We start from the raw sequence: 12,159 nt of genomic DNA, 5'->3' as shown, positions 1-12,159 counted from the left end.
GAAATTTTCTATGACTCCGTGAAAGAATAACAGCAAATGACCCTCGGAGGAAAAGAGCTTCTCACCTCACCAAGTCTATCTCCTCATCTGCACCCAGCCTACCAGCGAACCTGCAAGCTGGAAAGGGAAGGGTGCCTGACCACAGAGCATCCTCTCCTGGGGGAGCTGTTTCTCCCCACTGCAGAAGAGCCAAGACCCCCGCTACAAATCCCGATCAGCTCAGGACGGGCCTTTCCCAGCGGCTCTGCATCAGAGGAAGAGGCAGGCAAAAAGCCTGCGGAATTCTCCGCCCTGGGTTCTTGGAAGTGTTATTTTTGTTTATTTTAAAACAAACGGGGAGAGAAGTCAGAGCTCAGAGCAGCACAAGGAGCTGAGGAGCTCTGAACACTTTTCCAGATTTAGATAAGAGAAGGAGGAGGAAGGGCTGGCTACAAAGTTGCAGATATTGATTTCATTCCTAAGATGCTAAAATTGGCAAAAATAGAACAAACAACAAAAAAAAATAAGACTGCCTTTTCCATGGCACTTTGCAAGTGCTAAACCCAAGTAAAAACCCAACTTAGCTGCAAAACAGAATGAAGACTGCAAACTCCTCCAAGCTGGGGAAGCAGCACCTTCCCCTTCACACAGCAGCGACAGGCTGAGAACGTGCTGGGACCTCAGGGGAGCACTGGCAGGATATTCCCCACCAGCCAACGCAGCGCTGCTTCTGCTGCCATTGTGGGGATAAAAAGGGACAAAGAAGAAATGGCAGCACTGTGAGGAACTCTGCTGAAATCCTCTGGAGGCAGGAAAATAGCAAAGCTCTAGAAGTGAGAGCTGTTTTTTAATTTGAAGCAACAGGATTAATGGCAGCCCACACTGCGCTTCGCCGGGGTTGTGACAACTGCAGGAACACTGAATGCTCACTCAGAGGCAGCTCCTGGATGAAGACATCATGTGTTTCCTCCACAAACTTTTTTTTTTTTTTTAAAGCAACATTTCTAAAAATTCTACTAAATCATGAATTTTGAGGAAAACCCTCTTTGCCAGCTCCAGAAGAATCCGCGCTCCATACACCACTACCACAGTGCTACCAGGGACAAGAAGCAACAGAGAAAAACCTCCTTTCTCCACATTCATTGAAACTTTGCAGGGCAGATGTGCACGATGCCAACTGCCTGGAAAACTTTCTGCTTTTCTTCCTCAAGATGTATATTTGTGGATGTTTCAGAACACATGTTTTTTGTGTGCTGTTAAACTCCAAGTTATTCTGAGCTGACAGCCTTTAGCACCATGGTCCTGTATCTCCAGCACAGGCAGAGCATCACTACGTGGCTATTAAATCTCTCCTAAAAAGCCCCAGAGCAGGAGCTGTGCCACCTTGCAGCAGCGTTGACTCCAGCCTCATGACACCAACACACCTGAGAGATGACGTGCTGGGGTGCACAGCCCCGGTGCTCTGTGCAGAGCGAGGAGGAAATGGAAATGCTGGAACAAGCAGTTTGGCACAGCTTCTTGGCTGGGCTAAGGGTTTATTCCTGGGATGCTGCTTTCCTGCAGACTAAGGAAAATTAAATTTAGCACTTTGCAAATAAATAGGTTAAGGCTGAAAGGACACTATTTAGGAATTTACTGCTTACAGCAGCCTCGGAGATTATAGATCCATCACCGTCTATTACCTTGCTAGTTACTGCTTCCACTCTGTCTATCTTCCCCACTTACAGAGTGGTCCTTTCATCAGGTCTTTTTCTGTTCCAACTTGAAACTGTCATCGCTCTAATGGAATTATATGAAGAGAAACAACTTTGGGCTGCAGTGACTCTGCCAAAAAGCCAAGGACATCCCCTGCGCCTTCCCAGGACGAGGCAGTGAGATTCCTATCAGAGAAACGCACAGATGTCTGCAGCCTCCTGGGGAACACAGCGAAGGCCAGCTGTTTACACACATGTCCAAAACCTCTGGGCCTCCGAGCCACCGTCAGCTGGGCTCTCCTTTCTCTCAAGACCCAGGAGCACAGCAGTGTTTGCAGGGACCAGCAAACCGACAGCTGACTGCTAACCTTGGCTGCAGATTCCTCGTAGCGACATCGCACGCAGCGTGAAAACAAGTGGCTGAATACAACAGCGTGATTATAACCCGCACCTCGTGCTGCATGCTGCTCTTCCTCTATCTGCTTCATATAAAAATCATCCGCAGATCGTCCCTCTCCAGAGTCAGATACATCCCAGAAATGCAAAGTGACAGCTATCACATGAAACTCTCTCCAGAGCCTTCCATGAAGACAGACAAACCCTTCAGTTTAGGGCTGAAATTTATGTCAGCTCCCCAGCACATGGTTCGAATGGATCCGCTGTTATCAGCTATCTGCTTCTGCTGAAACTGAATACAGATTAGGAGCAAATTAAAATTTTCATGCCTCGGTTTGATATATTCCCTCCAAGATCCAGGCAGACAGGCTTGTCTTCTTCTAGACGCTAAAGATGCCATCTAAAAGATAATCTTGGGAGTTACCAGAGCTGGAGGTCATCCGCAGCTCTCAAATTCCCCACTTCCCCCATGGAGGAGGAAGCAGCCAGGTGATTTCGCTATGAATCCTTGTAAGATAGATTGGACATAAAATACCTGTTTGTATTTCCTCCTCAAGGTGTTCTCATGCAACTGGCAAAAGAGCGTATTAAATCCAAAGCCCTAAACCGGCGCTAAGTTATTTGACCTTAATGCTAATATTCAGGAGGGTTGGAACGAACGTTTTCTGCCTATGGAGTTAGGATGACAACGTACCAAGAACAGGATTGCTTTTTCACCATTTCCACGTATATGAATAAAGACAGTTGATACACTGTTAAATCCTAACATTAATCTGTGTCTGTGTTAAGCATTAATTCTTCAGGTATACAGTACTTAATAAGTTGCAAAGACTGTTGTTCTGTAGCCCCGTGGACTCCACCAGAATCCCAGCAGCCAGTTGCTGCAACAAAGCTCTCCAGGAGGATTTTCATTTTACTTCTGCATTCCGTCCTTGCTCCCCAGATACAGCATCGTGCCAAGGACATCAGCATTAATAGATTCACACTGCAACACTAGCAGGACATGCTATGATCTGGAGAGCCTGCACGGCACATTGTGCTTAAGACTAGCCAGAGCTGTGAAGTATATCAAATCTCACGAAATGCCACGACTGAATGCCTGATGTGCTTCCAACCCTCTCCAGCAGTAGCTGCTCCAAATAGAGGTGGGATGCCTTGGAGCAAAGCAGAAAGCGCCCTCACAGAAGTTATTATTTTTGCTTTCCTAAACGTGGCATCTCAAAAGGAAACCATAGGAAACCTCTGCTTAGTTCAAGGTCTCAGGGAACACCCAAGCACAGCAGAAACTGGGATCCTGTGATGAAGAGCTGCCTAGCAAGCTTTGAAATGTGGGCTCTTATCTTAACCTGGCAATATAGTTAGAGAGAAAGCGTGTTAACTGGCTTATGTGGCACTGACTGCATGGTTAAGAGCCATGTAGTAATCGGGCATTTAGACTCCGAAGCATGGAAGCAAGACAAGGACGATGGGGGAACACACGGCTGAGAGTTCCCAGTCCTGTCTCGTCCCGATGGTGTGACTCTGGCCACCACAGCCCCTTCTCTGCTCCTCAGCATTTCCCTACTATCTCCCTCCCCACTCTCACGCCAGCCCTTGTGAGAAATGGCCAACAGCTTCATTAGCCAAATGAAATTTAGGCTGAATCCTTGTAACTCTGACATTTGTGATGACAGTACGGCACAACTGTTTAAATAGCACAAAAAGCCCAGATTCGGTCCCCAGATACAGACAACAGATGTCCCAAGAGCATGCCACCCATGGGAATCTTGGGTTTCAACACAAGCAAGTTTTACACACCCAAACACACCCTTTTCCCTCTCTGACTGCATTTCCTCCCTGAGGATCAGGAAATCTTTTGCCCCAGTCAAGCACGGGTTGAAACCCTAACTCCCAGAGCAAGAGCTAAGTCCTAATTACATTTGTGTTTCAGCAGCACGCGGCTTACTCAAGGAAGCAGAGAGGCAGCGGGTGGCAGTCGCTGGGGGTTCTCAGGCTGAGCTGGGCCCAAGGGGAGGTGGGTGCCCTGGATGCTGGGCCTTACCTCGGAGCCGACTGCTTTTCTTAGAGGTCTCACAAAGCTTTTTCCTGGAAAGTGAAGTTAAATGTGAAGTGATGGTACAGAATCATCTTGAACGTCCTCCACGACGCTCCAGGCGCCTGCCCCCCGCGCTGCCGGCCAGCCCTCACACGCAGCCAGCTGAAAGGAGGCTCCAGGCTGCTCAGAGATGTCCACCCTCCACGCAGGAAGCTCACAAGTGGAGGAAAGGGCCACTGGGACTGCTTAAGTCCCCGCCGCCGACTGTCACAGGGGGATGACAGAAGCTGACGTTGTGACACGGGCCTGCTGCAGCCGCACAGCACTGGCAGAGAGGCCCAGAACCGACCCAAGGCAGGAGGGCCGGCCTGTCCCCTCCTTGTCGTGCCTGCAGAGGGATGAGTAGCTGAGTGTAAATCTCCAACTTTCCCTCCCCACACAGCCACACGGGTTTGTCCTCTCAGGTCACTGTCACTGGCTCGCTGTCCCCGCTGCACATCCCTGTGCAAATCCATCCTCACGAGCTCAGCTCTGCGCTTTCCCCAGCAGGCTGCGGAGCTGCCAGGGAAGATGGCAGAGATGCTGGGGGCCCAGAGACTCAGGACTTGCCCCTGCTACCCCAAAAGGAAGAAAACCTGCAGCAATTTCCACTCCTTTTCGTTTGGAGCTTTGAACATAACCATATGCAAGCAAACAGCGGGGTTACGGTTTGCTGACACGGCTCTGCGTGTTCTGCAAATTCACAACAGAGGAGTCAAGGAAAACGACAAGCGTGCATCAAAAGCAGCTTTGCAGAACACCCATTTCATGTGTCGGCAGCGAGGCCTTTGTATTCCCCAGCCTCCCAGACTCGAAGGCATCGCCTTTTCCTTCAAGAGTGCCGATCACACGGCGTCTAAGAAGAACATCTTTTGAAAGTCCCGGAGATTCAAAAAAGAGAAAAGAAGAAAAAAATTAAATAAACTGGAGAGAGATTTAATGCCAGGCGGAGGTGCAGGTGCCCAGAGAGGAGCAGCAGGGCAGCGGGCAGGCTGGCTGCCCCCGTCCCTCCCCAGGCACCCCAGCCCACACTGCGGGGCTGGCTGCATCCATTCACTGATAACAAAGCCGGCTGTGCTGCTTTTTGGTTGTATTCTCTCTCTTTTTTTTAATCTCCAACATTCACACGCAGCTTTCTCGCTGCGGAACAGGTTAAGAAGCTTCTCAAAGCTCCGTGGAAGCAGATGAATGGCAAAATCCTGATCCCAGGTGAGAGGGACAAAGGAAACCAGAAGGTCAAGCGCCTTTGAGCAAAGCCACGCAGACATTCGCTGGCTGAGACGGGAACAAGAATCCAGGAGGGTTTTGCTTAGGCCCCCTCTGTTTTATCCGTTTTTTAACGCTGCCTTCATCTCACGGTGCGTAAACACAGCGCTGTCAGCCCACACAGCCCTTTGTAAGCTGTTCAAATACAGCAGCGGGCGGACGCAGGCGTCCTGCTCTCCTGAGACCTCCCGCAGGGAGCCCAGGCACAGCCAGCGACAAGAACAGCTCTTCTTCCGTAAGCTGCCGTCACCCAGCTGCTGGGAACATGGCAGGGGAAAAAAAAGTGGAAAGGGAGGTTTTTGTTGTACCAGGTAAGCCAGCCAGGGTCTGCTCGGCCTCCTGCAGACGACCGCGGTGTCTTGGGCACTGCTCCTGCTCTGCACCTCCCTCCTGGGCCACGCGTGTTGCTACACCAGCCTGGATGTGGAGGTTTAATTAAACTCTCATCAGCGACCTGTGCTCCTTGTTGCACGTGTGACTTTCCCTGGAAAGCATCAACCGTGTCTCCTGTTTCATTAAGAGATATTTTAATGAAGAAAAATGAGATATGGGAGGGAGCTAAATTGCAAACTTGTTAAAAAAAAAAAAAAAAGGATGCACTCCAGTAATTTGGTTACTTGTTACTGCAGAGGCCATGGACATGGGTGCTGGGGTCCTGCAGCAGGACGATGATATCTGCTGTGTCCTGTCCTGGAGGAGGCCATCAGCTGCGCTATCGGTGGTGCAACAGTGGCTGAAGCCAGGTGATGAATTTGTAGGAAAAAAAAGAAAACTGCCTTTACTGAGTGCCCTACTCTTTTGTTGAGAGCTGGAATGGAGGCAGAGCTCATGCCACCGCAGGCATGGTGCTGTGGGATGGCACTGCTGTGCCCTTGGAGGGGAAGAGAAACTGCAGAAGCAGCTCGGTGGCCAAGGGCTGATGAATACGAAGCAGACAGGGAGAGCAGCCTGACTCTCAGGCAGGATCCGTGAGCCAAGCTCATGTTTCCTGCCCTAAAACAAGCGTTGTTTTTTCAAGTGAGGTGCTGTGTGTCTCACAACATAATGTATCATCATTCCAAGAGAGAGGAAAACCCAAACATTTCTCCTACCTGCTGCACCCATCAGGGAGACAAATCTCTGACCTTTCAGAGCGCCCCACATGTACCAGCCTCCCGCTAGTCGGGACAGGCTCAGCCGCTGGAATAATCCTCCAACATCATCAGCATTAATTACCTGCATGGCTGGGCCCACCCTGGCAGACTCACAGGCATGGCAGGGAAGGGCAACGAGCGGTGCCAACACACAGAGCAGGTCCCGTGCCAGATGGACAGGTAACAGGGGAGTGAATTCCCCAGCCCAAAGCTGCCCTCTATTCCCTGTCAGCACAGGGCTTTTATCCTCACCACAGTCTGGTGACACTGGCAGGAGCACTACCTCGGTTGTATTGAGGGGAAGCAGGCAGAGGAAGAGCATTAACTTTTCTCAGTTATAACAAGGTGTCAGCCCAGCCTCCTGAAGTCTCGGAGCAGCATCTTTGTGCTCAGAAATTCTGTTGCAAAAAGAAAACCTTGTCAGATCTCCCCCAGTTCTGCTATCCTCGAGGTGACTGATTTCATTAAAAGAAAAAAAATACTGTGCCCTAGAGAGCAGGCAGTTTTTTAAGGAAGCAAATGCAGTAAGAGAGAAACTGTGTCAGGAGGGGGAAAAATGCATGCAAAAGAGCAGATTAAGATGAAGACAGCAGCAAGAATTCAAGTTAGGTCCTAACACGAAACAGGCCGCTACAACTTCTGAAAGAAAATGAAATGTAGGAAGTTGAAGTAAGGGATTTGGTTGTGTAACACCGCAGATTGCTCCACAGCTCCGGTGTTGGAGCTGTTGATTAGTGCAACCCACGACAGGTCCTCGCTGACCCTCCAGGAATCCCAGCGTGCTCACTCAGCAGGAGGGCACCACGCTCACACAGGCACCTCCCGGAGCTGAGCAGAAAGCAAGTCTCCCACCACCACACGGGCAAATTGGAAACAAAATATAAAAATAAAATAACTAGTAATTAACAAGAATGAGGAGTTAACGCAGGCCTCCAATCTCTAATCAATCTCTCGCTGCCTGGCCTGCTCCACCGATGAGCCCCATTGTGACTTTTGATTGTGTGTGCAGGAGTGTGAGACGGCTGCTGGAAGGATGGCACTCTAGCAAAATTGTGATTTCTTTCTCCTCTCGAGACTCATCAAGGCTGAGGAGGAGGAGAGGGGAGAAGATAGAGATGCAAAGAGAAACAAACAGCTAGAACACGCTTCTCAACGCCACTCTGCTGGGTTCAAGGAGCAAATAATGGAAACCGCAGGTATGCCACGCATGGGGACTCAGATCCAGAGAGCCCAACAGAGCTGTCAGCTTCGAGACCAAACGAGATCACTCAGGCAAGTAAAGGCAATCCCTGCATTAACCCTCCTGCTTATTTGGAGATGCCCCTTGTTAGTGGTGCAGTGTGCCAAACCTGACACTAAGGCTGCCCCAGAATCTCAGCAGCCTCTGCACGTTTCACCACCTCAGTGTTGTCTCCCCCTTTCAACTAGCAGTTTGTCAGCATCATTTTGTGTTTGAAAAATAGCCTCCGAGCTCCTGTTCAATCCATCCTCATTTTCCTCCTTAACAAAAAAGACAATTAAACATTACTTCTTGTCGGCATAACCGCCCTGTCCCATTTTGCACACCTTGTCAACACAGAGGCTATGGGACTGCTGGGAACACAAGCGATCGGGCAAGCAAAGCAAGACTGAGGAGAGAAATGCTGATTTAATAGTAAATGATGTAAGGAAAACTTAAAGAGGTTATCTATCTACCCACCTACCTCAGGTTTCTGTTCAGCTCCTGTTGTTCTGAAGAATACAATAAAGTAAGAACTGCTGTAAGGCCACCTCGCCCACCATCCTCTTCCAAATCGCAGCCCACAGCAGGGTTTTTATAGCGACAGTTCCCCCAGTGGATCCGCAAGCCAACTCTTCACACAATTTCTTGAACAGGTGTGCGTCAGAGAGTGTGTGCATACTGGCTGCTAATTTAACAGGTTGCAAAAAGCTGTTTGTTTTATTACCATATTACCAATCCAACTGGACACCAATAAAGGTTTTATTTTGCAGAAGTGCCAGCCCTGCGGCTGGCAACGTTCTCACGCTGTGTCATGGTGTTTGTGTTTTTATTTGCTGTCTGATATCTTGGGTGTTCTCTTTCAAGGCATGAAGCCTACCATCTTGGGGATGCTCTTCAATGAACTACTGCTGGTGTTTGTGTTTCCGTTTGATAATTTTGGCAGAAAATAACAACACAGACAAGAGCTGGAAGCAGACAGAATTCTGTTCTGTGGAAGACTAGGCTCTGAGGACATAGGAAATACAGTGAACCATAAGCTGTTGAGCTGTCTAAATGCAGCTTTTTGGCTAGGGCTATTAATAAGCTCAAACACACCACCACGATACTGAGAAGAGCCTGTTTTAACTCCCTTACCAAATAACTTAGGCCTAGAAAATATACACGTGAACTGGTGATAAATCTAAGCACTCCCTTCTGAGAAGATGAAGGAACCTGAAACTTGAAAGATTTCAAACACTGACAGATACCATACAGCTGTTACACCGGATTAGATCGATTGCCTTTTCAGCCTGGGATCCTATCAACAAAAGTGACCAGCTCCACACTCGTGCCATGACAGTCCAAGTGGTTTACCTGAAGCACGATGAATTATCAAAGACCCTAAGGACTTTTCTTGCTGTCTCCTCTTCACTGAAGTCTTCATTTCCACGTACTTTCAGGGGATGGAGTTGAACATTGTTAGATACAGCAGCAGCAAAACCACATGTAGAGACAACCCAAAAAAATGACCAGCATGCACAGGAATTTTCTTCCCAACCTCCGCAATAAGGAGCTGGCTTAACATCTCAAAGCAGGCAGCTCTGCATGTCCCTGCTCAAGGTAAATGCAAATATTTAATGTAAATCTAGGTATTACTATTAGTCCACAAAGATATCCTACCATTTCAGAAAACCCACTGAGCTCCTGCTTTCAGCAGTACCTTAAAGCCATAAGGTCTATAAATTCAAAGGATTTCCACGCTTAATTTTAAATTGATTGGCTTTGGATGCTTTGGCTGGGACTGTGTTCTCTGGGCACGCAGAAAGAGAAGCCCACGATTTACTTTCTCTCCACTGTTTGTTCATTTGTACAACTGTCTCCAAATCATCTCTTCTCCAAATTTGACCAGTCTTTCTGTTTACCAGAAGACTTTCTTTGTCTGAAACAATTGTCATTGCCTTTCTAAAGACCTCACTTCCTCACTCTCATTCAGGATCTACCCAGAGACAAGGGTAAACAGCACAAAGTACACACAGCCCATTCATGACGTCCTGATCTGCCACTGCCTAATTCCAAGCTGGCTAAACTGATTTCAAGGCTCCCCAGAAATGTTTGCTTGTTTTAACAGACATCTTTAATAGATTGTTACAAAGAAAGTCAACACAGTTCTCATCTATGTTGTGGGTGGCCTGGCCTAGACTCACAAGCTAAGCATTACGCCGAATGCAAAGTTCGTGTTGTGGCCCAATACATCTAACATATCAGCAAGAGTAACAGAATGCGAAGCTGTCAAGTAACCCGGTAACTATAAAGCTTTACTTCCCACAAAAATCATCAGAACCTGAACTCCTGGTGAGGAATCCGTACACTACTTTCCACAGCATTTAATTAAAAGAATAAAAAAGAGCAAACAAGTGAGAGCGAGCTGTGAAATCTGAGATGTGCCTTGCTGCCTACGCACTCTCACACAGGGTCTGAAAATCACTGGAATATCCTTCAAGTTGATGAGCTCATCTGTTGCATCCATAGGGATCGCCAATAAATATTGATGCGGTTTCATTGGAATTCAGTGCTCATTTACGGATGCAGGCATTTGCATTCTCAGCATGGCTCTGTGATTAACCCTTTCATTGAGGCTGTAATTCCAATTAATGTAAATTGGCTGGACACACGCAGCATGCAGATAATGTGCTCTACTCCAGTACCAGCATACCTTGCTTGGGAAAACCAAGCACATCTTTCATCTTCATTTAGCTTTGAAGGGGTTACATTATAATAGCTCCTCACTGAAAATTAAATGCCACCAGCAGTGCTACTGAAATATGCTCCAAAGTTTACAGGCAAACTACAGACGCTTGTGAAGCGCCAGGGGACTTCTCCGGTTTAATTGTATAGACTCTGTTCCATAAATTGCTTGAATGGAATAAATACAAATAGCATTCCCTGCTTTTTGACCTCCTTGGGTTAATGAAATGCACACTAACACCCACAGTCGGCTATGGCTCAGAAATTCCACAGCATAAACACACAACCTCACGGAAAAGCCACAGTCAGGATGCAAGGCTCAGTACATACATGAGTACCAGCTGCCTGGACTCTGCAAGGAAGTAATTTGTTGTTTATTTTCTACTGCTATTCTAAGCTGCAGACTTTGGGAATTGTCTGCGATTTACTGAGCACTGAGAAAGAGTCTGAGATTTTGTTGATCGGGCTCTTATTAGCAAGTCTGCTCCTCTAACCCAAAGAGGTGTGTGAGGTATGAGAAGCTAAGCAATTCCACAAATCAATAAGCAATCCACTCTTGCATTTGGGAAACATGAGATCTTGAAACGACCGCTGTTCTACCTGGTGACACTTACCTCCATCCTCTGGATATACTTGGGAATAAGCCTTGAGTGAAGAACAGGAAGCAAAACCAGTGCGTAGAGAGAGGAATCCATACCTGATCATTCACTGTCCTCTACATAAATTATTTCTATTGCCATGACATGAAGAACAATTTGATCCTACTGGAGATCTGCTACTGAGAAGCCAGTTCTTGTTCAGGTGGGCAATATGCAATTTTCTTGTTTTCTTAACCTTCTCCAAACAAACCATCTCTCCTATGAGAGACAGGACAGAAACTACTACTAGGTGTATTGTCCTGCCATGGAGTCCAACAGATATCTCTGGGGATCTGCAGACGTTTCATTCACCAAGCGTGTAACAATACAGGTGTGAACACAGGCCTCCAGGGCCCTTAGAGCTGATGGCATTGCACCACCTCTTTTCAGGATTCAAGGACAGTACAAGGACAAAACCAGGAGAACCATCCTTCCACAGGTTAGTGAGATTTCCTGCTGTCATCTGTCTCAGTCCAGAAACCTTATAAGGCCGAGTAATATAACTATTTTGGAAACATTTTCCTAGTTTTACTAAGGAGCCTAGGTGCTGTCTTGTAATACCTTCACTTGCTTTATTTGGTGGTTTTGGTTTCTTTTTTTTCTGGGGCTCTATAGTTGCAGAACAGGAAAATATTTGTCCTGTTATATAAAAAAAACAACACTGCAGCAATCCACATGCGGCACACAGTGGTAGGTCTGCAGAAACCAAACTTCTCCAGTTTCTGCTTGTACACTCCTCTCCTGTATCGAACACCTCCAAAATCCTCATCCTCCTTATTCACCCCAGGGAGGGGTCAGTGGCAAGCAGCTATGATTTTATGTGCCAATGGTGTTTGCCACCAAGAAGCAGAAAGTTCTCCCACCGACCTGTAAGTTTGGGCTGTGGGCATCTAAATCTAAGTAAAGATTGATCTAACTGCTTGATGACTCTAATGTCACACCCCAGCTCTTTAACGTATCAGCCCAACTGGGCTGTCTGCAAGGTAACACAAAAGAAAAACACCACCGACCGAGCCCCAGCCCAACCTCAGAC

At 47.6% G+C, this 12,159-nt stretch overlaps 1 protein-coding gene across 3 annotated transcripts in view; it reads right to left on the bottom strand.

Moving 5' to 3' along the window:
- Window positions 1-12,159, bottom strand: part of MAD1L1 (mitotic arrest deficient 1 like 1) — a 347,666-nt gene that overhangs the window by 74,172 nt on the left and 261,335 nt on the right. The window lies entirely within an intron of this gene.

The sequence above is a fragment of the Aythya fuligula genome, chromosome 15, assembly GCF_009819795.1.
Source record: "Aythya fuligula isolate bAytFul2 chromosome 15, bAytFul2.pri, whole genome shotgun sequence".
In the NCBI taxonomy this organism is placed as follows: Eukaryota; Metazoa; Chordata; class Aves; order Anseriformes; family Anatidae; genus Aythya; species Aythya fuligula.
This window is presented reverse-complemented; position numbering and strand designations above follow the sequence as displayed.